The sequence below is a fragment of the Mirounga angustirostris genome, unplaced genomic scaffold (genome assembly GCF_029215605.1).
Source record: "Mirounga angustirostris isolate CCGP_5_RB_7025 unplaced genomic scaffold, mMirAng1.0.hap1 SCAF_10, whole genome shotgun sequence".
Classification (NCBI taxonomy): domain Eukaryota; kingdom Metazoa; phylum Chordata; class Mammalia; order Carnivora; family Phocidae; genus Mirounga; species Mirounga angustirostris.
In genome coordinates this window covers 83,683,124-83,709,009 of record NW_026991718.1, presented here as the reverse complement: position 1 = coordinate 83,709,009, position 25,886 = coordinate 83,683,124, and positions in this window count along the sequence as shown.

The following is a 25,886-nucleotide window of genomic DNA, read 5'->3' as shown; positions in this document are numbered from 1 at the left end:
ACAAAACAAAGAGCGCTGATCTTACAAGGATTATGTTCTTGTCAGGGGAGACAAACAATAAAAATAAGTCAATAACTATACAGTATGTTAGAAGGTGGTTAGTGCTGGGGAAAAAAAGAAAAAGGAAAATAGAGCACTGCAAGGTGGTTGGGATGGGGACAGCTCCCAGGGTGACATAAGAGCTCATTGAGAAGGGAGATTTAATCAAAGACTAAAAGGAAAGGATGCAGGGAGCTGAGTGGATATTTGAGGCAAGAACCTTGCAAGCGAAGGGGCCAGCTGGAGCTAAAGCTCCAGGGCGGGCTGCGTGTGCACCATGTTGAAGGCCCAGCAGCCACTGTGATGGATCAGATTGGATGGGGGACATCAGATCGTGGGGGCCCCTGTGAGGATCGCAGCTCTGGTCTGGGTGAAACCGGGCGGCACCATGGGGTCTGAGCTGCGAGGCGCATGCTCTGAACGGGGTTTTAGAAGAGTTCCCCTCCTGGGCTGAGAATAGAAAGAAGGGGCAATTGGAGAAGCAAACCCCAGTTTAGGGGACTCTTCCAGTCATCCGAGTGAAAGATGAGAGGATGGGAAGAAGTGATAGGATTCCTAGTATCTGTTGAAAGTAGGGCTACAGGATTTCCTGACGAGGCATGAGAATGGAAGAGAAAAGCCAGGGTGTCTCCAAGCCCTGGGCTTGATCAACTCAAGAGATATAACTGCGTCATCTGCAATGGAGGAGTGGAGGTTGAGATGTCTGCGGGACCTCCAAGTGTTGGTGTTGAACAGGGAACGTAGCATGGAAGACACCGCCATTGCTGTAGAGTTGTATGATGTTAAGTTGCTCACTTCCTTTGCAGTTGTTCCCTTATTTTATATTTTTAAAGATTTATTTATTTATTTATTTGAGAGAGAGAGTGAGAATGAGAGCTCGAGTGGAGGGAGGGGCAGAGGGAGCAAATCTCAAGCAGACTCCCTGCTGAGCGCAGAGCCCCATGCTGTGCTGGATCCCATGGCCCATGAGATGAGGAGCTGAGCTGAAACCAAGTGTGGGATGTTCAGCCTGCTGAGCCACCCAGGCACCCCATTGTCCCCTTATTTTAGAGCTAATGATTTTCCTTCAGCTCTCAAAGGCCCTGAAGGGTCTGTGGGCCTTGGGCACTGGGTGTATGGCCCTAACGCCTTCAGTGAGCTGAGAGGGTGGACAGTGCTCCCCCACTGTGAGCCCTGAGCTACCTTTTTAGTTCAATTTCTGCCACTGTCCTCATCATACCTTCTACAGCTCATCCAGACCCATCTCCCTGAATATCTTCTAAATAGCCCCACTCTTTGTGCCTCTGATTATGCTACTCAGGCTGCCCCTAATGCTTAGTCCCACTTCCCTCTTCTCATTATGTGTTTGTTGATGGAAGTACCCAAGATTCAAGAAGGCAAATATCCCCAAATGATAGGAGCTGTGCTCTGGCAATGGGCTTCTGACAGTTTTCCCTGCACTTTGGAGAAATTCTGTAGAGTTATACTCCTTGGATGACTTTTAATTTTTGTCCATTATTTTTCTTTCCTGCAAAATTAACTGCAGAAAGAGTGAGTATAAAATTATCCCGCGGATGTTGGCTTTCTAGCTTACATGCAACTGCGTGGGATGCTTTATAATAAAAGTATTGCGTGATTGTCATTCTACCCCGAATTCCGTGCTTGTGATTTCAAGTTCTTAGCGCATTTGAAATGAGCCAGTTCACAAATTAATCCCAAAAGGTGGCAGTACATTTTCTGCAGGGCAAAAACTAAACCTAAGCAGGGATATTTGGTGCTCAGACAAGAAGCTCAGTCCAAGTCAGACTGAGGAGGTCATTGAAAAATTTGTTTCTGGTGAAAACAGAAGTTCTGGCTCTAGTTTCTTTCCATATCAGGTGGCTGGATAGGACCCGGGGTGGCAAGAGTGGGTCTGGGGAGAAAGAGGGATACCAGCACTTTTTAGAGGAAATGTGATAGAAGCTGGAAGTGTCTGACGTGCGGGGGCTGGGAGCAGAGCAGGAGAGCTGGCATCCTGGCTTCCAGTTCTCGCCTTCTGTGAATCCTGACACGTCTTAAGGTTCAGCATCTCTATTCCTGTATTTATGACTAGAGACAATAAAAACTGTCATAGGGTTTAGTGTGTGTGTAAAGACTTGGCAGTTTGGAATGCACAAGTGTTTCAGGTGCTATGTTCTCAGTAAATATTAATTTCTCTTCTTTTTGCCAGGATTTTACAATAATGACAATACAAAGGTGTCACTGATCTAATAAATCTGCATGTTCAGGTGGCTTGTAAAGATTTTGTTGATACCCAAAATATCTTAACCCTACCGAGGCTCCCAAATAATCACACTGATTATTTATCTAGTAATCACTAATAGCCCTAGAGAGCCAGCCAAGGGTCTAGGCATTTATGTATATTTACACATCAGCCCATTGAGGCAGGACCTGTGATCGCTATCCTGTCCTGTGAGAAAGGAGAGTCACAGAGAGGGGAGGCAGGCCTCCTTAAGGTTACAGACAGTAACCGGGACGGGCAAGTTTTGACCCCTGCACCCCACTGTCTTTCTGTGAGTTCCTATCTACTAAGTGCAGGCTGTAAGCAGCCCTATCAAAGGGCTCCCATATCCAAAATACCCAAGTAGCTCCTGCTGAGTCAGTCCTGCTGACTAGGCTCGCACAAAGATCTTAATTCACTGTGACTCCACCACGGCTATTTTCACTCTTCCTGTGTGCTGATTCTGCTTGCGATGACATTGGCAAACACATGACATGGAATGAAACAAAGCATTCCTGGAAGCTAGATTTCCAGAAAGACTGTCATTGTCCCCCTAGCTTCATCTCATCTCCCCACCCAGGAAGCCCCCAACCCTGGGGGAGTGACTCCAGAGAATACTTTCCTTCAAATGTCATCATTTACACTCTCTGCCAAGCATCTCCCTAACTCACGTCTTGCCATTTTGGCTCAATCAACATAGGCAAGTTGGTACCTTGAATCCTTCAACAGAGGACTGTCAGGTTTCAAAATCGGTTACTTTATGCTGGAAGGTGTTCCGTTTCAGTGCATTTCTGCAAGGACTACCATCAGATCTTTAAGGCTTTGAAATGTCAAGGCCCCATATTCATCTACTTCACCACTGTTGACATCTAACTGGCTGAAAATCGCTTTTGAATCCTGTTCAAACATCTGAACTGTTCCATCTTATTGTTTCTGGTGCTCGAGAGTGTCAACAAACAGCGTGCAAATCCGATGGCTATATTGTAAGTTCCTATGCATCGTCTCCTTTGCTACGATTCCACCTTAAGAAAGAACGAAAATCTTCCTGTAAAAATTGCAGTGTGCACAAGCGCAGGAAAAGACAGCAGGGAAGTGTTTGCTGATGAAATTGATATTCCTCAAAGATGGCTGGTCATATCTATTCAACAAATGCCAGGCGCCCGAGGTAGTTCACTGCAGGAAGTGAGAGGGGGGCCTGGAAAGAGGAGGAGGGTAATTGGCTAAATTAAAATTGAGATCAGAGTTAACACTCTTGCATGTGTAAAACTCGCAATGCAATCTAAAATGAGCTAAAACTTGTTGAGATCGAAATACTGGCTGGCCTGTATTTGAATTTCACTACCCACTTCCCATCCTTGCCATTTCCAAGTACCTCTTCTTTCTGTTACCTGGATGACATGAGAGAATAGATAATCCACTGCTCCCCTCAACAGGGAATCATCTATCCAGGGGCTCTCACACTGGAGGGGACATTGGAACCGCCCCCCCCCCCCCCACACACAGGGGTTCTGCCCACATCCCAGAGCATCTGAATTAAGACTGGATGGTGGACATAAGAATTTACATCTTTCAAATTTCCTGGGTGATGCTGATGCTGCTGGACCATAGACCACCCTTGAAGAACCACTGGTCTATGTAACGTGGACTATGACTTTTTCTTAATTTCCGTAAATCCAGTAGAGCTGGATTAAGGGTGGGAAAGGAATCGGGTTTGGATTAAGACAACCATGGACTAGACTTCCAGTTCTGCCAGTTACTGGCTGTGTGAATTTGGAGACACTGCTTAACCTCCAGGAGCTTCTGTTTCCTAGCAAGCAAAATACAGATAGTAAGAACTGCCTGATAGTCAGTGCCAGGATACAAGGGTGTATAGATTTCACAAATAAAAAAATCAGCGAATAGGATCTCTGCATCCCAGACCTTCGCTCTACATAAGCCTTGATTGCATGTAATACAATCTTCCAAAACACTAACGCAGTAATCCTTACCCCAATAAGCAGGAATCTGCTCTGGGACAATTTGGCTTCTTATTTATGTTAATAACGCCTTTTTGCTTGACCAGCACACAGCATGGGAGGCTACGGTTCTACAACGACTTCGGTTTTTCAAAGAGAGTACCGATGCAAACCACAATGGTAAATGGTCTAGAATCACAGTACAGACACACTGAGCATTTCATATCAGATATGTCACCTGTTAAAAGTTTGGTTTAAAAGTTCTCAGTATCTCACAGGGGGCAAATGTGACCATGCCTCTCCGATGTTTTTCCAGCTGATTCTGGAATTTGCTAGTGTGGGAGCCTCCTGAGCAGACCAGCGATTGAGCCTCCTCCAGATAATTCCCTCCTATGATAATTTCCAAGAGAAAGCTGGGACCAGGCCAGTGATGAGTCAACCGCAGTGACTAAGAACAGACGCTCAGAGACGTAGCTGAATCCTTTCCCACTGGTCCTGTGAGCTCACTCATTTCCAGGTCCCATTTGGTTAAATACTGGCCACTCAAAAGAGTTTTTTAAATGTTATTCACATCTTACCTAACTTCACTCCAAATTCAGGTGACCTGTTCATAGCAGCATTACTCACAATAGCCAAAACATGGAATCAACCCAAGTGTCCATCAGTGGATGAACAGAGAAACAGAATGTGGTGTATGCACACAATGGACTATTATTACTCAGTCTTAAAAAGGAAGGAAACTGCTACCTCCTGCAATACAGATGAACTTTGAGGAAACTGTGCCAAGTGAGATAAGCCAGTCACAAAAGGACAAAACCGTATGATTGAGCTTTTATGAGGTACCTAGTAGTCAAATTCAGAGACAGAAAGTAAGATGGTGGCTGCCGGGGGCTGGGGGCAGGGGAATGAGGAGATAGTCTTTAACAGCGACAGAGTTTGTTTGGGATGATGAAGCCTTCTGGAGCTGGAAGTGGGTGATGGTTGCACAACAAAGTGAATGTTCTGAATGCCACTGGACAGTAGGCTTAAAAATGGTTAAACTGGTTAATCTTCTGTATATTTTGCCACAACAAAAAAATTAAATAACACCAAAAAACCTCAGTGAGCTCAGATCAGCACTGGGGCCGTCACTCAATGAATTCTGAAAAGGAATGGAGGCTGGATCTCCCAGCTTCTAAGTGACTTTCTAACATGAAGGTTAAACCGTCATGGTATCTGCAGGCTGCCTAGAACCCCTCTAAGTTTATACCACAAGCAAAGAGCAGAAGGAAATAACTTGAGAAAAGGATACTGTTCTTATGATACCACGGGCTTATAATATAAGTATGTCAGATAAGAATGCCAGAATTTTCTCCAGTGTCACTGACACGAGGTAGCTGTTGGGAGGCCATGGGAATTAAATCATGCATTTCCCACCACGCAGCTCAGGCAACATTTCTCTGACGTTCACCAGCAGATTCTATTCCACATAAATTGAATCTATGGGGAGATTTTGGATGTTCTATAAAATGACTTTTACTGACAAATTCGTTTTGCAAAAGCAGTGGAGAAGGGTTTGCTTTCAACTCTCGCCTCTGCTCCTCTGGGCAGACTGAGCTCTTGCGCGGAGGCAGTGGGAACTCTGAATCCCTCCCAGAGTTCTCAGCCATGCTTTCCCTTTGGCCTAGCCCCGTCTGCACAAGCTTTTCTTTTCTCATACATGCTCTAACTTCCACAGATCTAGGCACATATGAAAGCACATGGAAATGCGTTAAGCACTTAAAGAATTACAGAGGTGCACTGATGCACAAGGGGGACCTTTATGAGTGAGTACGCACCAGGCACCGTATACAGATTTTTCTCATTTATTCCGTACACCATTCCAGTTTTGTTACCCTTATTTTATAACTGAGTAAATGGAGGCTCAGAGAAGTAAAAACAAAACAAAACAAAACAAATAACCATCTAAATAAGATCCTGCAGCTAGTAAGTGGACAAAGGCGAATTTGAAACCAGATCCTTTGCATTTCTTATTACCACTAATGGAAACAAAGCAAAACACTGATCTTCCGTTGGTTTCCTTTGATAAACTCTGACCAGCTTTGAAGAATGAGCTATTGAAAAGAATAGACAGGTCAGCACAACAGATGCTTCAATATTTGTATTTAAATGTAACTAGGCAAGTAGGAAAGGTGGAAAGAATTTATGGTATGACTTAGTGTTCAGAGAGAAATGGGCAAATATGGAATGACAAAGGGGAACCAAAGTATGGTCAGATTACCTGTAATGATTGAGTGGTACAAAAGTAGAAATCGTAATAAGTGGTGAAATCTTGGGAAGGAGAGCAAAGGAAAGTAATGTAAAGACCAAGAAACAGTACTTGGATATAAGATTTTTTTTCTGTAAGAACAAAGAATGACAGCAAGTTGTAAGATGATGTCAAAGACATGTATCTCTGCCCCACTTTCCTCTTGGAAATCTGCCCCCCCAAAAAGAACAACAAAGATGCAAAGAAAGTAAGAAACACTAATAAATCCCACTTAAAATTTATGATCAAAGGCTACAAAATGCATTGAAGTCACACTGTGGCGGGGGGGGTAAGACAGAGGCACGATGCCTGGCATTGTGTCCTTGGGCAAAGTCAACAGAACAAAATTCTCCAAAGGGACACACATAGAAGGAGAACTGACAATTTCTTGCTTGAACTACGGTTGTGCCAGATGGAGGCAGTGCCAGAAAAAGCACATAAACACACCATCTTTGTGGGAAGCAGTCTGACAATGACAGTGGAGCTTTCCCCTAGGACTCTTCTGCAAATAATTCATAAAATATAATAAAGGAAAAGGACACACAGAGAGAGAAAGGCAGCACATTGGTCTGTTCAGGACATAATCTATGCTCATAACAGAATATCATGGGCTGGGTGGCTAACACAACAAAAATTTATTTTCTGACATTTCTGGAGTCTGGAAGTCCAAGATCATGGTGTCATCAGGGTTGATTTCTGGTGAGACCTCTCCTTCCTACCTTGCAGATGGCCACCTTGTTGCTGTGTTCTCACTTGGCCTTTTCTCTCTATGTGTACATTCCTGGTATCTTTCCTTCTTGCTTTTTGGACACTAGTACCATTGGATTAGGTTCCCACCTTACTGACCTCATTTACCTTTAAAGGCTAATCGAACACAGTCCAATACTATCTCCAGTACAGCCAAATTGGGGGTTAGGGCTTCAACATATGAATTTGGGGGGATACAATTCAGCCTTAACAGATAATGAAAATACAAATTCACAAAAGCTGACCCAAAAAGAAATAGAAAACAAAATGGTCTTATTAAAGAAACTGAATCAGTGGTTACAAATGTGCCCATAAAATAAACATTAAATAAAATAAATAAATATTTAAATAAATAAATAAAATAAACATTAATCCCATATGGTTTTTAGAGCTAGGTTCTACCATGAATGGAATTCTGATCTTACATAAACTTTTTCTGAAAATTGAAAAACAAAAGAGAACAAACCATCCTTAACTCATTTTTGAGGTAAGCATAAAGTTGATACTAAAATTTGACAAAGATAGTACAAGAAAGGGGAATTATAAGCCAACTGATTTATTAACACGGATGCTGTTATTTACTACACTAACTGATTATTATAATACATGAATACAGAAGCATATATTTAGTATTTTCCTAGAAAGGTATAAAAGTGATTTACCTGAGTCTATTCAGTTTAATAACATTGAAGGCCTAGTGATTGTTGAGAGAAAAAGGATTCTGGCCTTCAAGGAGCTTGCAGTCATATGGCATTGCAAAGGAAAGCCAATGAATCAGAGAGCCATATGTAGATTTCGAAACTAACAAGTACTGAACTTTGAAAGGATATGCAGGCTATCATAGCAATCATTATATCAATCATTTATTTTATCAAATACGTATTGTAACTTTTCACAATGGTCCTGGAAGTTAGGCATTTTTACCACATTTTATATATGAGAAAACCAAGCCTTGGGCAAGTTACCCCTACCACACCTCAAAGGAAATAACAGTTGTCCGGGCCCCTTGGCACAGGTGTTCTGGGGCATCCACTCATTGGCAGTGGAGAGTCTGTGGGCTCTTGACCCACAGTTCTCTTTCTGCTGGCTGGTTTCTCAGTCACATCACTACCCAGGCTGGTTCCCTCTTCCTTCTCAGAGTCATTCCCTAACCCACATGTCTCCCCCGGGTGACCCTTATCTGGGTCTTCTATTTTTCCATCCAGTTTATTGAGGCACTCTCAAGGATTTACTCTTCCTGGGCCTTCTCTTTTGCTTCTCAATAATATTTTCTTGAACAAAAGCCAGTACTTGTAAATCACAAGCTCTGGCTTTGTTTTATCCAGAAAATGAAAAGGCAACCTACTAAATGGGAGGAAATACTTGCAAATAATATATAGGATAAGGGGCTAATATTAAAGAACAGATACAATTCAAGAAAAGAAATCGGACTTAAAAATGGGCGGTGGATCTGAATAGACATTTTTCCAAAAAAGACATACAGAAAGATGGCCAACAGACACATGAGAAGATGCTCAATGTAAGGAAAATGCAAATCAAAGCCACAGTGAGGTATAACTTCACACCTGTCAGAATGGCTATTATCAAATAAACTAGAAACAAGTGTTGACAAGGATGTGGAGAAGAGGGAACCCTCATACACTGTGGGTGTGAACGTAAATTGGTGTAGCCACTGTGGAAAACAGTATGGAAGTTCCTCAAAAAATTAAAAATAGAACTACCATATGATTCAGCAATTCCACTTCTGGGTATATACCCAAAGAAAACAAAAACACTAATTCAAAAAGATATGCACCTCCATGTTCACTGCAGCATTATTTATAATAGCCCAGATATGGAAGGAACTTAAGTGCCCATTGATGAATGAATGGATAAAGAAGATATGGTATTATATTAAGATGGAAAAAATATATATTATATATATTATATATATAATATTACTCAGCCATAAAAAGGAATAAGGTCTTGCCATTTGCAACAACATGGATCTTGAGTATATTAAATTATGCTTACTGAAATAAGTCAGACAGAGAAAGACAAATACAGTATTATTTCACTTACATGTGAAATCTATAAAACAAAACAAATAAACCAATATAAAACTAAACTCATAGATACAGAGAAGAGCAGATTCATGGTTGCCAGAGGGGAGGGGAGGGGAGGGAGGGAGGTGAAATGAGTAAAGAGGATCTAGAGATACAAACTTCCAGTTGTAAAATAAGTAAGTCACAGGATGTAATGTAGAGCATGGTGACTATAGTCAATAATATCATATTGCATATTGGAGAGTTGCTGAGAGAGTGAATCTTAACAGTTCTCATCAAAGAAAAAAATCTGTAATCTTGTATGGTGTTAGATGATAACTAGACTCACTGCCATGATTATTTCACAACGCAGACAAAGAACAAATCAACATGTTGTACACCTGAAACTGATACAATGTTACACATCAGGGAGACTTCAATTAAAAAAAACTTTGAGAAAGAAAAACACGAAGATTAATATTTCAAGGCAGTGTCTTAACTACACAAATAGCAAGGTACTTCTCTCCCCAGAAGGAATCGTGTACAAGTTCCCCTCCTGCACGGCTACACTGTTCTAGGCAGGGGCTACACCAGGGAAAAAACCAGACCCACCCTCTCTGCCTGTCCTTCTAGAGTTTATGTGCCCGTGGGAGACAAAGACCCAAAACCAGTTAATAAAATATTTAATGACAATTATGAAACAGGCCTCAAAGGGGACATGGGGAATGAAGAAGCATGTGAAGTAGGGGAGCTTTTCCGGATTGTCTGGTTTTCTCCCCCTGGATTTTCAAGGAGTGGATTCGAAGATCTCAAAGACGAGGCAGAGCTCCTGGAAAGAAGAGAGAGGAAGAAAAGAGGCCGGGGAAAGTTCTCAAGCCAAGGGCCACAATTACAGATTTGTAAACTGCTGCGCTTTTTTCTTTCTTTAGTTTTATATTTTTTAACTCAAGTGTGGTTGACACACAATGTTACATCAGTCTCAGGTGTACAGCATAGAGATTCCATTTCTCTGCATGTAATGCTATGCTCACCGCAAATGTAACGACCACCTGTCACTGCACAGCACTCTTAACAGTACCATGGGCGATACTCCCTGTGCTGTACCTTTCATCCCCGTGACTGGTTCATTCCATAACTGGAAGCCCATGCCTCCCGCCCGCCTTCACTCAGTTCTCCCATCCCCGCCCCTCCTCCCCCGCACCCCCACCACTGGCAGCCATCAGTTTTGTCCTCTGTATTTGTGGGTCTGTTTCTGCTTTTTTTGTTGTTGTTTTGTTTTAAACTGCCCCCCCACAATTAACAAATTATGACATTTTCCTGCCAACAAATACTTTCTGTAGCAGGATTTTTTAAAGTGACTGAGTAGTGTTTCTATATAATTTATTGAACCCATTTCTTACTGTTGCAAATTTAAATTGTTTCCAACATCCTCCCTTCTATTTTCAACACTGTTTCAACGTCCTCACATCTCTGAGTACATATGTATTTATTTCCTCAGGGTATATTTCTAGAATGTTCTAGAACTCTTTTGTCAGAAGGAGTGCAGAGGGTAGGGTGTTTGATACATATTGCTAAAATCGGCTCTTCAAAGTTTGGAGATTTACATGCCCACCATCAGAGCATGGAAAATGTACTTCTACATACCTAATGCTATTATTATTTCTAAAAATCTTGCCAGTTTCATGGTGGACACATGGTAGATATTAATTTTATTTTATATTGCATATTTTATTTCTGGTGAATGTTAACATATATTCACATGGTTAGCAGGTCTCTAAATTGCTTCTTTAATTAATTGAATACTTCTATTCCCCCATTCTTTTTTTAAAAGATTTATTTGTTTATTTTTAGAGGTGGGGGAGGGTAGAGGGAGAGACTCTCAAGCAGACTCCCCACTGAGCGAGGAGCCCCATGCAGGGCTAAATCTCACAACCCTGAGAACATGACCTGAGCCAAAACCAGGAGTCAGACGCTTAACCGACTGAGCCACCCAGGCGCCTCTTCACCTGTTCTTATAATATGGTCTTCTTTTCTTGACTAAATTTTAAGAGCTCTCCTATATTAAGGCTATTCAATCATTTGCACCACATTGTATTGCCTTTGATTTTCTTTCTGGTGCTTTTTTTCACATACACAAGCACATGAAGTATTTCCATATTGGTAGGTATATAGACACATGCATATTTGTGCAATTGCACCAGTATATTTGTAATATAAATTCCTACAAACGGAGTTACTGGGTCAAAAAGCAGGTGAATTTAAAAATGTTGATAGCGGTTACTAATCACCCAGCGCATTTAATGCCCATGGCAACCCTCTGTGATGGCTATTCCTATTGCGATTGCAAAGATCAGGAAAAGGAGGCTCTGGGGGTAACTTGCTCAGTGGTGCACAGCTAGTAATTGGAAGAGCTCAGAATGGAAGACACATTCTCTGACTCTTAGCCAATATACTCACTGCCTCTGGTATATTACACACGCACACACACACAGAAAGGACTTTATTTCCAATTTCTCAGACTTCTCCCTTACCAGAAATTAGGATTATAGAGACTAAATTAAACAGTTTATTTTAAACATCAAAAGAGAACATGACCTAAGTTAGGAAAGGAAAATCTAAATTTGCTGCCAAGTGATGGTCTCAGCCCTGAAGTCTGTTCCAGGCATCATGTTGCTTAGAATAGGCAGCAAATTCTATTTTTATAGGGGTAGCCCCTCTATATCAAATCACAGAAAACACATTCCTATGTCCTCAGTGCTTTTGTTTTAATGACTCTGGGTATTGTAGAACTGATGGGAAATCTTCTAAGAAAAAAATTGCAGGCATTGAAAAAAATAGATTTTCTATTATATTCTACACAGTAAAAAAGTTTAGATGAAAACAGTTGAACCTAAAAAATGATTTCAGCTTGTGGGTAACATGAGAATATATACAATATTATTTATTACTCTTTTTCAACTGAGAAACAATGTGGCATTTCAAAATGGTATAATGTAATGAACTTTTCTGGCACAGCATATAACTTTAGCTACTGTCATTGAAGTAATTGACTGTTTCAGAAAAGGCTCCCAGAAGGACTGGTAGAGGATGTCAATTAACTTGACTATTTGAAAGACAATGTCTTCTAGTTCTTTACTTTGCTATAACTGTACATGAGAAAAGTTTCTTGTGCCAATAAAGTCTCCCCTCTTAAAGAATGGAACTGCCTGTTTGGATGCACAGGAACCTTATAAGATACGATAGTTTTAAGACGGGGAAGAAAGTGACATAGTCACAATTAAGGATCATTGATCTGCTCTCATGAGCCACTCTGGACAATCAAAGGGGACGGAAATGATATCGATGGGCAGCTCACAGGGAGGGAGCAAGGATGGCAAGGAACATCCTCTTCACAGATTCCACGGCACACAGCTTTTCATATATTAACACCTCTCTCATTGGGATATGTGACATACTCCATGGCATCTTACAACGATGGCTTGCTTGTTTATTTGTCACAGATGTTTATTTATCACAATCAACTGATGGCTTGCCTGTTTATTTATCACAGATATTTTCTTTCTTGGTGATACAGAAAATAATGATGCATCTCCCCTCACTCCCCTAGAGTCAATGAAGTAAGGATGCTTAGGTATAAATAAGCAAAGTATGGAGGAGGAGGTGGCTGTCGTTCATACCCCCAGTTACCAGTTAGTTGCAATTATGGTATGAGGGGCTAGCACACAAGACTTTAAACCAAGGTTAAAGGGATATGACGTGTTGGGGGGAAGAAGGAAAGCAAAAAAGTGTGATGAGGCTGCTTATTCACCGTTAACCTGAGTAAGACCACAGTCCGAGCCCGGTGTGGGAAATTGCCACATTACTTCATCTCCCAGAAACAAAGAAGCTGTTTATTTTTAAAGTGCATATTAGCATTAGAGCCTGAAATCCAAGTAAATTAGGGTTGTTATAGAAAATACCAGATTGTTTTGAACACAGTGTTCGTATCTATTGATTGTGATTTGTAACAATTAATTAATACTCAGATGTAATATCCAAACAAAACGCTTCTGTTCTACAACATGATTATAGCATTGATTTTCTACAGAACATTTTCAGGTGAGGTGGAGTTATGTAGCTAAGGAGGTGTGAGGAGAGCAGGCTTAGACTTTGAACTGGAATCGATTCTAGCCTTTTAAATTCGGAAGCATGATAACAGGACCCCAAGCCATGACACCAGAGACCCCAGACCCAGTACTGCCCAGGCCTTGCTCCCTTGCTGAGTGCAAAGTCAGATGGTCTCATCTTGGACCTTGAGGTCCTTTCCAAACATACACGGTCATCGTGTGATGAGGCCACCTGACCTAACAACTGTCATGTAAGGCCCAAGAGGAGGCCCTGCCAAGAGGGAAGAGTAAATACCACGAATGTTCAAAGGGCTGAGACCTTCGCTCTGGTTGGGATGGAGGTGACGAAAGGCTCCATGGAGAAAGCCCACTTGAGATGGGTTTTAAAGGTGGGATTTCATGATGTGGTAAAAAGGGCCAGATGGGACGCATTCTGTAGAGAATGGAGGGCACATGACAAAGCACAGTGGCAAGGAGTGTAATATTTAGTACATGGCTCTCAGTCTTAACTGCATATTAGAATCACCCAAGGGGCGCCTGGGTGGCTCAGTCATTAAGCATCTGCCTTCTGCTCAGGTCATGATCCCAGGGTCCTGGGATCGAGCCCCTCATTGGGGTCCCTGCTCCTCGGGAAGCCGGCTTCTCCCTCTCCCACACCCCCTGCTTGTGTTCCCTCTCTCGCTGTGTCTCTCTCTGTCAAATAAATAAATAAGTAAATCTTAAAAAATAAAGAATCACCCAGAATACTTTCCTCAAGCAATGCCTGGCCTAGCACTGTCCCTGCCCATCCAGATGCTCACCATCCGCCTCCATTCTGCCTGGTGCATGGCCATACCATTCTACCTCACCCAGGTCAATGGAATCAGAATCTCTGAGAATGAATATTTTATTTTATTTTTTTAAAGATTTGATTTATTTATTTAGTGAGAGCAAGCAGGGGGAGGGGCAGAGGGAGAGAGAGAATCTCAAGCAGCCTCCCCACTAAGCGTGGAGCCTGATGCAGGGCTGGATCTCACGACCCTGAGATCACAACCTGAGCTGAAATCAAGCATCGGACGCTTACCTGATTGAGCCACCCAGGCATCAGAGAGTGGATATTTTAAAACATTTTTTCAAGTAATTCTGATGTGCAGTCTGAGTTGAAGACCTCTGGTTTTTGGTACAGCAGGTAGAAAGAAGAGTTGTGCTGAAGTTCAGGGTATGAGTTAGGAAGGTCTGAGAGATTGGAGAAACAGATCAGAATCTTTTCCAGAAGACACGCGGTGTTGGCAGGAGAGAGAATCCAAGTCAGCCAGATAAAGAGGCTATGGGCCATGGTAAGGGGATCAGCAAGAGATGTGAAGACATCAACAGAGATCACCCCTAGATCTGGGGAAGGAAGGAGCCCCATGAAAGCCAGACCCCGGAGGAGGGACAAGTCAGCAAGGGGCTGGAGGCTTGGAGGGTCTGTCAGCAGGCAGGGGGTGGGAGGATACCAACACCTCTCTCTGCCCAACTGTCAGTCTCTTGCTGCTTCTTCCAGACCCAACCAGAAGCCACCAGGCCATCCTCCCGGAACGACGAGCCTGGCATGAGATGGTGGGGAGAGAGAAGCAGATGACAAATGGAATATAAATAACATGGTGTTAAAGGCATTTCTACAAGTTTTGCCTGAATTTGCTACGCAATGGTGAGCCACTGGAGGCTTTTGACCAGGAAAGTCATGATTAGAACCATGTCTTTAAAATGTTTAAGCTGCCATGATATTAAAACTTAATGTGAGCGGGGAAAATATTGACACGTAGGTTGATTAAGGCCAAAAGAAAGCAAGAGATCTCCTGCATGCACACTGGCCTTGGCCTGCCCCATGGGTCAGAGGCTCCCCCTGGGGCTGGTGATCACGGCCAAGAGCAGTGGGTGATCTGCCGGCAGCTGCCCTGACCTTGGCTTGCCTGTACAGTGTTCACTGGCTGCAAGTATTCCATTCTCAAGAACAAAGGCCTGTCTGTTCATAAACCAAATTTATGGGATTGATTCATCCCATGTCAACATTAAAGAACTATGAAAATGTTGGCAAACACACAGGAGCATGTAGATTCTGAATTCCTGCGTGGGACTGAGGAATGGATAGCTCCTTGGTGGACGTGTGGGAGGGAGGGGAGCCATTTCCAACTGTAGCCACCCTGGGAAAATACAGTGGGGGGAGGAGGGTCCCCACCTAGCCACTTGGCTCTCCACTTTCGCGTGAGAGAAGACCTCTCCAGGCTTTTCACTATCGAGCAGCTCCGAATCAGGAATGAGATTGTCTGAACTGAGTGCTTCTGTTGGGGTCCAATCCAGGCATCTCCTTTTGCCTGCTGTGGGTCAGCAGTGAAGTTGAGTCTGTCTGTAAATAGAGAGCTCACCCGTGGCAGAGGGACCCTCTGCCCCCTTGCTAGTTCTGGGGCAAGAAAGGCAAAGGAGAAATGTGAAGGATGATTGTTTTACTTCAACACATGCAAAAACTCGACCAAAGTTCCCCAAGAGCGCCTGGGTGGCTCAATCCATCAAGTGTCTGCCTTCGGCTCAGGCATGATCCCAGGGTCTTGGGATCGAGCCCTGAGTTGGGCTCCCTGCTCAGAAGGGAGTCTGCTTCTCCCTCTGGCCCTCCCCCCAATCATGCTCTCTCTCTCTGTCTCTCTCTCTCTCAAGTGAATAATTAAAATCCTTAAAAAAAAAAAAAAGTTGCCCAAGAAAGGGATGGGCTCCCTTGTGAAGTGGTGAGTCCATCCAGACAAGTACCCAAGCAGGTACCTGGTGGTACAATTACGACTGATATTTTATTTTATTTTTTAAAGATTTTATTTATTTATTTGACAGAGAAGGAGAAAGAGCACAAGCAGGGGGAGCGGCAGGCAGAGGGAGAAGGAGAAGCAGGCTCCCCACTAAGCAAGGAGCCCAGTGTGAGCTCCATCCTGGGACCCTGAAGGCAGACACTTAGCCAACTGAGCCACCCAGGTGCCCCTATGACTGATATTTCAGAGGATTTTTCTCAAAAGGACCAGAACAAAGGTTACTTTAGATGACTGTCTGCTATTCATATACTGAAGTCCTAATTCCCATATTTTAGAATGTGTTTTATCTGAAGACAGGGTCTTTAAAGAGGTAATTAAGTTAAAATGAGGTCATTAGGATGGGCCCTAACCCAGTATGATGGTGTCCTTACAAGAAGAGAATATCTGGACACAAACATTTGGCTTACAGAGAGAAAAGGCCGTGTGAAGGCTCAATGAGAGGGTGGCCATCTGTAAGCCAAGGAGAGAGGTCTCAGAGATATCAACCCTGACAGCACCTTGATCTTGAACTTGCTTTGGAATTTCTAGCCTTCAGGACTTCGAGAAAAGAAATTCCTGTTGTTTAAGCCATCCAATCTGTGATACTTGGTTATGGCAGCCTTAGAAAACTAATACTTTCTGAGTATTAAGTATAAAACTTAATCTTTCTGAGACTCTACCATTTGATGTGAAAATTTGGAGAGAAAAAAAAGATTCACTGGAATGTGGAGTAACAGTCAGGATAACAAGTCTTGGCATTTAGTAAAACAGCAGGGGCCTCAAGCTGCAGTTGCACATTACTTAGCTTAAATAATTGAAATAGGAGGGTATCAAGAGGAGGAATTATAGGCAGGATGTATTCATTCATTAATGAATATCTGTTGAGGGCTTTCTGTGTGCCAAGAACATCAAATCAAAGCTATAAGCAGTCAGCCGGCCTGGTTGCAGAATGTCGGGATACTGTTGAGGCAACTGGGACTTACCCATCAGCTGGGCAGGTAGGAAGTGTCCAGGCAGGTGGACATTGGGTATCTGGGTGCTAGGATGTAGGGGCAAATGGCTCTTGGATGGGATAGAGAACTGACTTTCTCTGCACTCCTATAACTAAGAGCAAAGTGTGGAAGTTTCTTTCTTCTCTTCCCTGACCACACAAACTACATAACTGGATTTGGTCCATGATAAGTTTTCTGTAAATCAGTGCATCTCCAAGTGCACTGTGAGGGTGGCGTGAGGTGTTTTGTGCATGGCCAGTCAGAGCACCTCTGGTTACCTCTTAGGCTTGTCTCTAAAATTCTATTTGTATAAAGGATTTCACAACAAAGACTCAGCTTGAAAGCCTCTGGGAAAAAGAAAACAATGCCCTAATTTTGAGCACGGATCATAAACTGAAGTTCTCATCCGATCCTTGCCACAGACTTCAAGCAACCCAGGATCTCGTCTGTGTCCTGGGCTGTAACATCTCAGTACAACATCAGATAGAGTCTTGGTGTTTTTCCATTTAATTTGATAAATATACACTACTAGCAAGGTGGAGTGGCTTAGTGTCTAAAGAAATCCACTTTGCAGTCTAAATTATTCAGGTAACCTATCTATATTAATCAAACCAGTCGGAAAACTGCCAAATCTCCACTTCTTTTTGTATTACTTAGGACCAAGACCAGATGACAAGAGAGGGGTGGGGAGGGCAGGGGAAGTTGGTGCTACCTATGTCTTCATAGAGATGCTATAAGATAAAGTCTACTTGCCTATATCTAACCAGCCCATGAGAGTCTGGCAGCAAATACTTGCTTTTAAGGTGGCTCTAAAATGTGAGCCTCAAGACAAGCTGTGTATCCTCAAGAATAGACACTTTGGTAAGAATGCACTCCAGACATCTGTGAGGGACCGAGTTATGGAGACCAGAAAATGTCTGCCTCCCAATACGGGTGCTCTGTCAAGCGTAATGTTAGACAGCGCCTGTCAGCCGAGCACCTGCACTCGATGAAGAAGCCAGAACAGAAGTGAAAACTAATTGGAGAGGCAGATGTCAAGAGTCATGAAATGAAACACTCTGACACCAATTGCTTCGGGACAATGTCAAGAATCATGGAGTCTTTGCAACCATTCGGTTCCACCTGAGATTTCAGATTTCTAGAGAATAGAGATGTTTCTGCCTTACAAGGTACAAGGCAGGTGAAAGGTGGAGGTCAAGGGAGTGGGCACACTGTCACGTAGCAGCAGACGTGATCGCTCCCTTTGAGGTCTCCTGACAATTTACAGGATGGGGAGCCCAGAGTGGCTCTTTAGAAAGCACGTCTTCAATTGTTGAAGGTCTGCTCATGTCAGTTTACTATTTTTTTCTCAGCAAAATGGCAGTTTGGAGAGAGCTTTGATGGGGGCCTCAGAAGAACTGGATGAAAATCCCACCGGGCACACTAACCAGGAGTGAGATGTTAATGGCGCATTGATCTGGCAGGATCTGTGAGGGGAGGAAGGCCCTGGGCCATAGTGAGGAGTCTCTGATCTGCAGAGCTTAGTTTGTAAGCCAGTTTGAGCATGCGGGTGAGGCCTCTTCACCAAGGACTGATCCTCTTTGGATGGGTTCCAGGCTGGGCCCAAGAGTGGAAGTATGGATGGATCCACAGAACAGGGGCCTTAGGTGGGAGAACTAGCCTCACTGAGCTTCAGTCCCTCTGCTGAAGAAGAGGGCTTGGCTAGAAGATTCTGTCATTTCTTCCACTCCTAATATTCTACAATTTCATATCTACTCATCCATGAAGCACCAATTCTTCTCTCTGAACTAATTACTCAGAAAAAATTAATAGAGTTCTTAACATACTAAGTAATCTTTCCTTTTTTTTCATTGAAAATAATAGAAAATTAAGGCATAGATGACTGGCTTTCATATATAACTGCTCTCAATTTAAAAACTTTTTTTTCTAACCAAACAGTGTATAGCTTTGTGTTGCTTTTTATATAGAAAGCAGGTTGGGTTTTTTTTGGGTTTTTTTTGATGGATGGCATTTTAGCCCAGATAAGCCAGAAGGATTACCTTCTATGCTTTAGCAATTCCGTGGACATTGGGAGTCCCAGCTCTGTTGGGCTGATCTGATCAAGAAATTTAAAGATCAGAATTCACTCAGAATCCTCAAGTCTGGACATCCTCTTCTAAGGTCAAAAAAAAAAAAAAAAAAAATGCTACCAGGTGGGACTGCCAAAAAGATAAAAACCACTTTACTTTCTTTCTTAAAAGAATCTTCCCAAGGTTAGTCTGACGGAACGTCAGTCCAGGAACTGATGTGCTGACCCATAAGCTTATATTTTCTGCTTTCTAGGATGAGATGTCATAAGGTGAGAGGGACAATTTAACATGATAAAGAGGCATAAGACTCTTGATATTAGAATTTCAATATCTAAATTAGAGGTCAAGTCAGGAAATTCAGAAATTTCTTCTAAAACAGCCTCTACAAAGCTAAGCAGATTCTTAAGTAGTAAAAGTCCATAACTCAAAGAATTTAAAATGAGAATGGGGTACCTGGGTGGCTCAGTCAGTTAAGTGACTGACTCTTGATTTGGGCTCAGGTCCTGATCTCAGGGTGTGAGATCAAGCCCCACCTTGGGCTCCTCGCTCAGCAGGGAGTCTGCTTGAGATTCTCTCTCTCTTCTCCCTCTGTCCCTCTCCCCTGCTCTCTCTCTCTATATATAAATCTTTAAGTTAAGGATAAAACTTGTCCCCACTGGGGTGCCTGGGCGGCTTAGTCATTAAGTGTCTGCCTTCGGCTCAGGTCATGATCCCAGGGTCCTGGGATAGAGCCCAGCAACGGGTTCCCTTCTCAGCAGGAGGCCTTCTTCTCCCTCTTCCACTCCCCCTGCTTGTGTTCCCTCTCTCGCTATGTCTCTGTCTGTCAAATAAATAAAATCTTAAAAAGCAAACAAACAAACAACCTTGTCCCCAAATCTGTAACATCTGGTTTTAAAAAAAATTCCTTGTAATTTAGATCTTCCCTGGCCCCATCTCTCTATGTGATCATGTGAAGACTAATGTCTCTTAAGCAGGAGTGACGTGTCATCAGCCTGGTAGAGTGATTTAAAGGACATCAGAAACTTGTAAAGCCGACAACCTAGGGACATGCTGAGTGGTGTAGTATTAATGACATACACTGAGTTGGGGGGTCCCCGAGTCCAACAGATGACCTCCTTTCATTATTTTAAGTGAACAGCTAAGGTCAAGGCTATGTCAAGTCATTAAAAGACGTCACGATTAAATTGTCTTTTAAAGGGATGGTTTATTATGACAACATGACATAATTGTAAGTAACTCTTTTTGACATGGAACATTTTTAGGGTGATGACTTGCATAAAAACAAGGGGTGGTTGAAACATACTGTATCCACAGAATGCAGTATCAGATTTGGGAGGACAAATGAAATGCACCCCAGAAAGTCATGCATTTATTGATAAGTATACCTGATAATAGATAGTAATTTTACCTTTTTTATTGCTAACATGGAGGCAGTGTTTTGTTTTGTTCAACATGAAGGAACTGAGGGCAGTCCTAAAGCTTATTAAGCTTTAGGGATGAGTCGGCTTAACACACGCACTTGTTTTCATGGGAGAAGCAGTGTGGATTTGCCCAGGTAAACTGGTCCTTAGAGCTGCTCAGTCATAGGCTGGGCCCCATCCCTCAGGCTGCAGATCCTTGTTGCTTTCTTCCCAAAGGGAAGAAGTCGTACAGAAGGTCATCCTTATGGGCTCCAGTCTAGGCAGCTAGCAATGTAACCGAGCACTACACACAACCCTGAATCCTGACTTCCCACTGCTAACACAGAGGAGTGGACAGAATGTGGTTGCTCCCCAACCATAGTCTGATATTTCTTCACACGTAGAGGCCAGCGTCATTCACTCTGTGCTCTGACCACTACTTCTTGTGTTCCCAGGTTTCTCTTCTAATCCCTGAAAAATTCCGGAAACCCTCTGACCCTACCAGGACCTGCACCACTGATTTTAATACCTCCTCTTCCACTGTCCTTTGCCCCACAATGTCCTCATCTCCAATTTAGGGCTTTTGCACTGGCTGTTCCTTCCACCTGGACCATTCTTTTCTTGGATATCCATATGCTCACTTTTTTTTTTTTTAAGATTTTATTTATTTATTTGAGAGAGAGAGAATGAGAGACAGAGAGCATGAGAGGGAGGAGGGTCAGAGGGAGAAGCAGACTCCCTGCCGAGCAGGGAGCCCGATGCGGGACTCAGTCCCGGGACTCCAGGATCATGACCGGAGCCGAAGGCAGTCGCTTAACCAAATGAGCCACCCAGGCGCCCCATCCATATGCTCACCTTATTCAAGCTGCTGCTCAAATGTCACCTTGAAGCCTATGGTAACCCCTTTTAAATAATTATGACCTACATCTGTCTCTCCATTCCTAATCTCCTTCCTGACTCACTTTAAAGAAATGTTCTCCTACTGCTTACCACCTTCTAACATAATACGTCAAACGTATTTTTCATTTGTTAGGTTTACAATTGTTGTTTATCCTCCCTCCCCAGCCAAAAGGAAAGTTGCATGAATGACAGGGAATTTACGTCTGCACTGATGTATTCTAGACATCGAGGACAGTCCCAGTCACTCAGCCAATGCTTGTTGAACTAAATTCATAATGGGATCCCGTAGAGATGCACTAAGTCTGCAGCTCTTCTCTTAGAGTACGACTCTTGGATCTATATGAAATCAGATATGGAAAACATGTGAGAATTTATTCAATTTTTAGTGAACACATTTTGACTATCCTATTTCAGAGTGTCAATCACATCACTTTTTAAAATTTTAATTTATTTAAACTAAAAAAAAAAAAACACAAAAAGAGTTCACACATTTCTCCCCACACACCCACCCCTTCACTCACCCCCATCCCCTACCTCTGGCAACCACCAATCTCTTCTTGGTATTTATGAGTTTTTTGTTTTGTTTTTTAGATTCCACATATAATTGAGATCACATTGTATTTGTCTTTCTCTGACTTATTTCACTTAGCATAATGCCCTGAAGGTCCATCCATGTTGTTGCAAATGACAAGATTTCATTCTTTTTTTATGGTTGAATAATATTCCAGTATGTGTGTGTGTGTGTGTGTGTGTGTGTGTGTGTGAGAGAGAGAGAGAGAGAGAGAGAGAGAGAAAGAGAATTTATCCATTCATCCATTAGTGAACACTTAGGTCATTTTCTATATCTTGGCTATTATAAATAATTCTGCAATGGACATGGAGGTGCATATATCTTTTTGAGTTAGTGTTTCTGTTTCCTTTAGGTAAATACCCAGAAGTGGAATTGCTGGATCATGTGATAGTTCTATTTTTAATTTTTTGAGAAACCTCCACACTGTTTTCCACAGAGGCTACAGTGCACAATATCCTTACCAACACCTGTTATTTCTTGTGTTGTTGATTTTAGCCATTCTAACAGGTGTGAGGTGATATCTTATTGTGGTTTTGATTTGCATTTCCCTGATGATGAGTGAGATTGAGCATCTTGCCATGTGTCTCTTGGCCATCTGTATGTCTTCTTTGGACAAATATCTGTTCATGTCTTCTGCCCATTTCTAAATTAGATTGCTTGTGCTTTTGTTATTTAATTGTATGAGTTCTTTATATATTTTAAATATTAGCTGCTCATATAAGATTTGCAAATATTGTCTCCCATTGCTTTTTTATTCTGTTGATGATTTTTCTTGCTGTGCAGAGGTTTTTTAGTTTGATGTACCCCCCTTGTTATGTTTACTTTTGTTGCTTTTGCTTTTGGTGTAAGATTTAAAAAATCATTGTTGGGACCCATCCATGTCAAGGAGATCACTACCTATGTCTTCTAGGAGTTCTATGGTTTCAGGTTTTACATTAAAACCTTCCATGATTTTGAGTTGATTTTTGTGTATGGTGTAAAAAATGGCCCAGTGTCATTCTTTTGCATTTGGTTGATCAGTTTTCCCAGCACCATTTATTGAAAAGACTGTCCTTTCCTCATTGTGTATTATTATCTCCTTTTCCTCCAGCTAATTGATCATATAAGTGTGGGTTTATTTCTGGGCTCTTTATTCCATTCCATTGATCTGTGTTTCTGTTTTTGTGCCAGTACCATATTGTTTTAATTACTATAGCTTTGTAATATAGTTTGCAATCAGGGACCATGATACCCCCAGCTTTGTTCTTGTTTCTCAAGATTGCTTTGGCTATTTGGTGTCCTTTATGGTAGATACGAATTTTAGAATTGTTCTATTTCTGTGAAAAATATCATTGGAATTTTGATAGGAATTGCATTGACTCTTTAGATCATTTTGGGTATGGACATTTTAACAATATTAATTCTTCTAATTCATGAACATGAAATATCTTTCCATTATTTGTGTGTTCTTCAATTTCTTTCATTAATGTCTTGTAGTTTTCAATATGCAGGTCTTTCACCACCTTGATTAAATTTATTTCTAGGTATTTTATTCTTTATGATATAATTGTAAATGGGGTTGTTTTCTTGATTTCTCTTTCTGATAGTTCATTAATAATGTATAGAAACACAACAAATTTTTGTGTATTGATTTCTTATTTTACAACATTACTGAATTCATTTAGTTTTTGATGGGGTCTTTAGGTTTTTCTACACAAAATATCCTGTTATCTACATATGTCATCTATATCTACAGTGACAGTTTTATTTCTTCCTTTCCAGTTTGGATGTCTTTTATTTCCTTTTCTTTCATAATTGCTCTGGCTAAGACTTCTAATACTATGTTGAATAAAAGTGGTGAGAGTGGGCATCCTTGTCTTGTTCCTGATCTTAGAGAAAAAGGTTTAACCTTTTCACCCTTGAGAATGATGTTAGCTTCCATGAAGAGATGGAAAATATAAGAAAACGCCAAATAGAAGTCATAGACAGAATAACACAATAACGGAGCTGAAAAAGACAATAGCAGACTAGATGAAACAGAAGAAAGGATCAGTCAGCTTGAAGACAAGGAGGTGGAACCCACCCAATCAGAGCAACAACAACATCAACAACAACAAAGAATTTTTTAAAAAGTTAAGGTCACTTAAAAGATTCATAGGAAAAAATCAAATAGAGTAACATCACACTGTAAGTGTCCCAGAAGGAAAGGAGAGAGAGAATGGGGGAGATATATTTTTTTAAAGATTTTATTTATTTATTTATTTAGAGCAAGCGGGGATGGAGGAGAGGGACAGAGGCAGAGGGAGAGGGAGAATCTCAAGTAGATTCCATGCTGAGTGTGGAACATGATGCAGGGCTCAATCTCACAACCCTGAGATCATGACCTGAGCCAAAATCAAGAGTCCAATGCTTAACTGACTGAGTCACCAGGCACCCCATGGGGAGAAGTATTATATGAAGAAATAATGACTGAAAACTTCCCTAACCTGAGGAAAGGTCCAGGAAGCCCAAAGAGGTCCTAGTAAGAGGAAGCAAAAGACACCCCCACCAAGACACATAATAATTAAAATGTCAAAAGTTAGGGGCTCCTGGATGGCTCAGTGGGTTGAGTGTCCAACTCTTGGTTTTAGCTCAGGTCATGATCTCTGGGCTATGAGACTGAGCCCTTCCTCAGGCTTTGCACTCAGCTCACAGTCTGCTTGGGATTCTTTCCCCACCCCCTCTGTCTCCCCTCCTCTGCTCCTCCCTCCACTCATGTGCTTGCACTCTCTAAAATGAAAATAAATAAAATCTTTAAAAAATGAAAATAAAAAATAAAATGTCAAAAGTTTAAGAAAAGAGATAAAAAGTAGCAAGAGAAAAACAACTTGTTATGTACAAGGGAACCCCCACATGACAACTAGCAGACTTTTCAACAGAAATTTTGCAGGCCAGAAAGGATTGGCATGATATATTTATTCAAGGTATTGAGAGAGAAAAACACTTTCAACTTAGCAAATGATCATTCAGAAGTAAAGGAGAGGCACAGAGTTTTCCAGACAAGCAGAAACTAAAGGAGTTCATCACCACTAAGCCAGCTTTAGAAGAAACATTAAAGGGATTTCTTTAAACTGAAAAGAAAGGACGTTAATTAGTAATAAGAGCACAAATGAAAGAAAAAATCTCACTGGAAAGGTAAATATATAGTAACGGTAATGGATTAATCACTTATGAGGGTTAAAAAGCAAAAATAGTAAAAATAACCATGATTACAATAACTAGTCAAGGGATCTACAAGATTTAAAAAATGTAGGGGTGTCTGGGTGGCTCAGTCAGTTAAACATCTGCCTTCGGCTCAGGTCATGATCTCAGGGTCCTGGGATCGAGTCCCACGTTGGGTTTCCTGCTCAAGGGGAGCCTGCTTCTGCCTCTCCCTCTACTGCTCGCCCTGCTTGTGCTCTCTCTCTCTGTCAAATAAATAAATAAAATCTTTAAAAATATGTAAAGCGTGGCATCAAAAACATAAAACATGGCAGGGAGCATCATAATGTTGAGCTATACAATGGGATCAAACTTAACTTGTTATCAACTTAACATAAACTGGCGTAGATATATGTATGTCTCATAGTAACCATAAAGCAAAAACCTATCGTCAATATACAAAAGATAAAGAGAAGAGAGTACAAGCATACCACTAAAGAAAGTCATTGAACTTGAAAGGAAGAAAGTAGAAAGAAACAGAGAGGAACTACAAAAGCACCCAGAAAACAATTAATAAAATGTCAGTAAGTACATACCTATCAATAA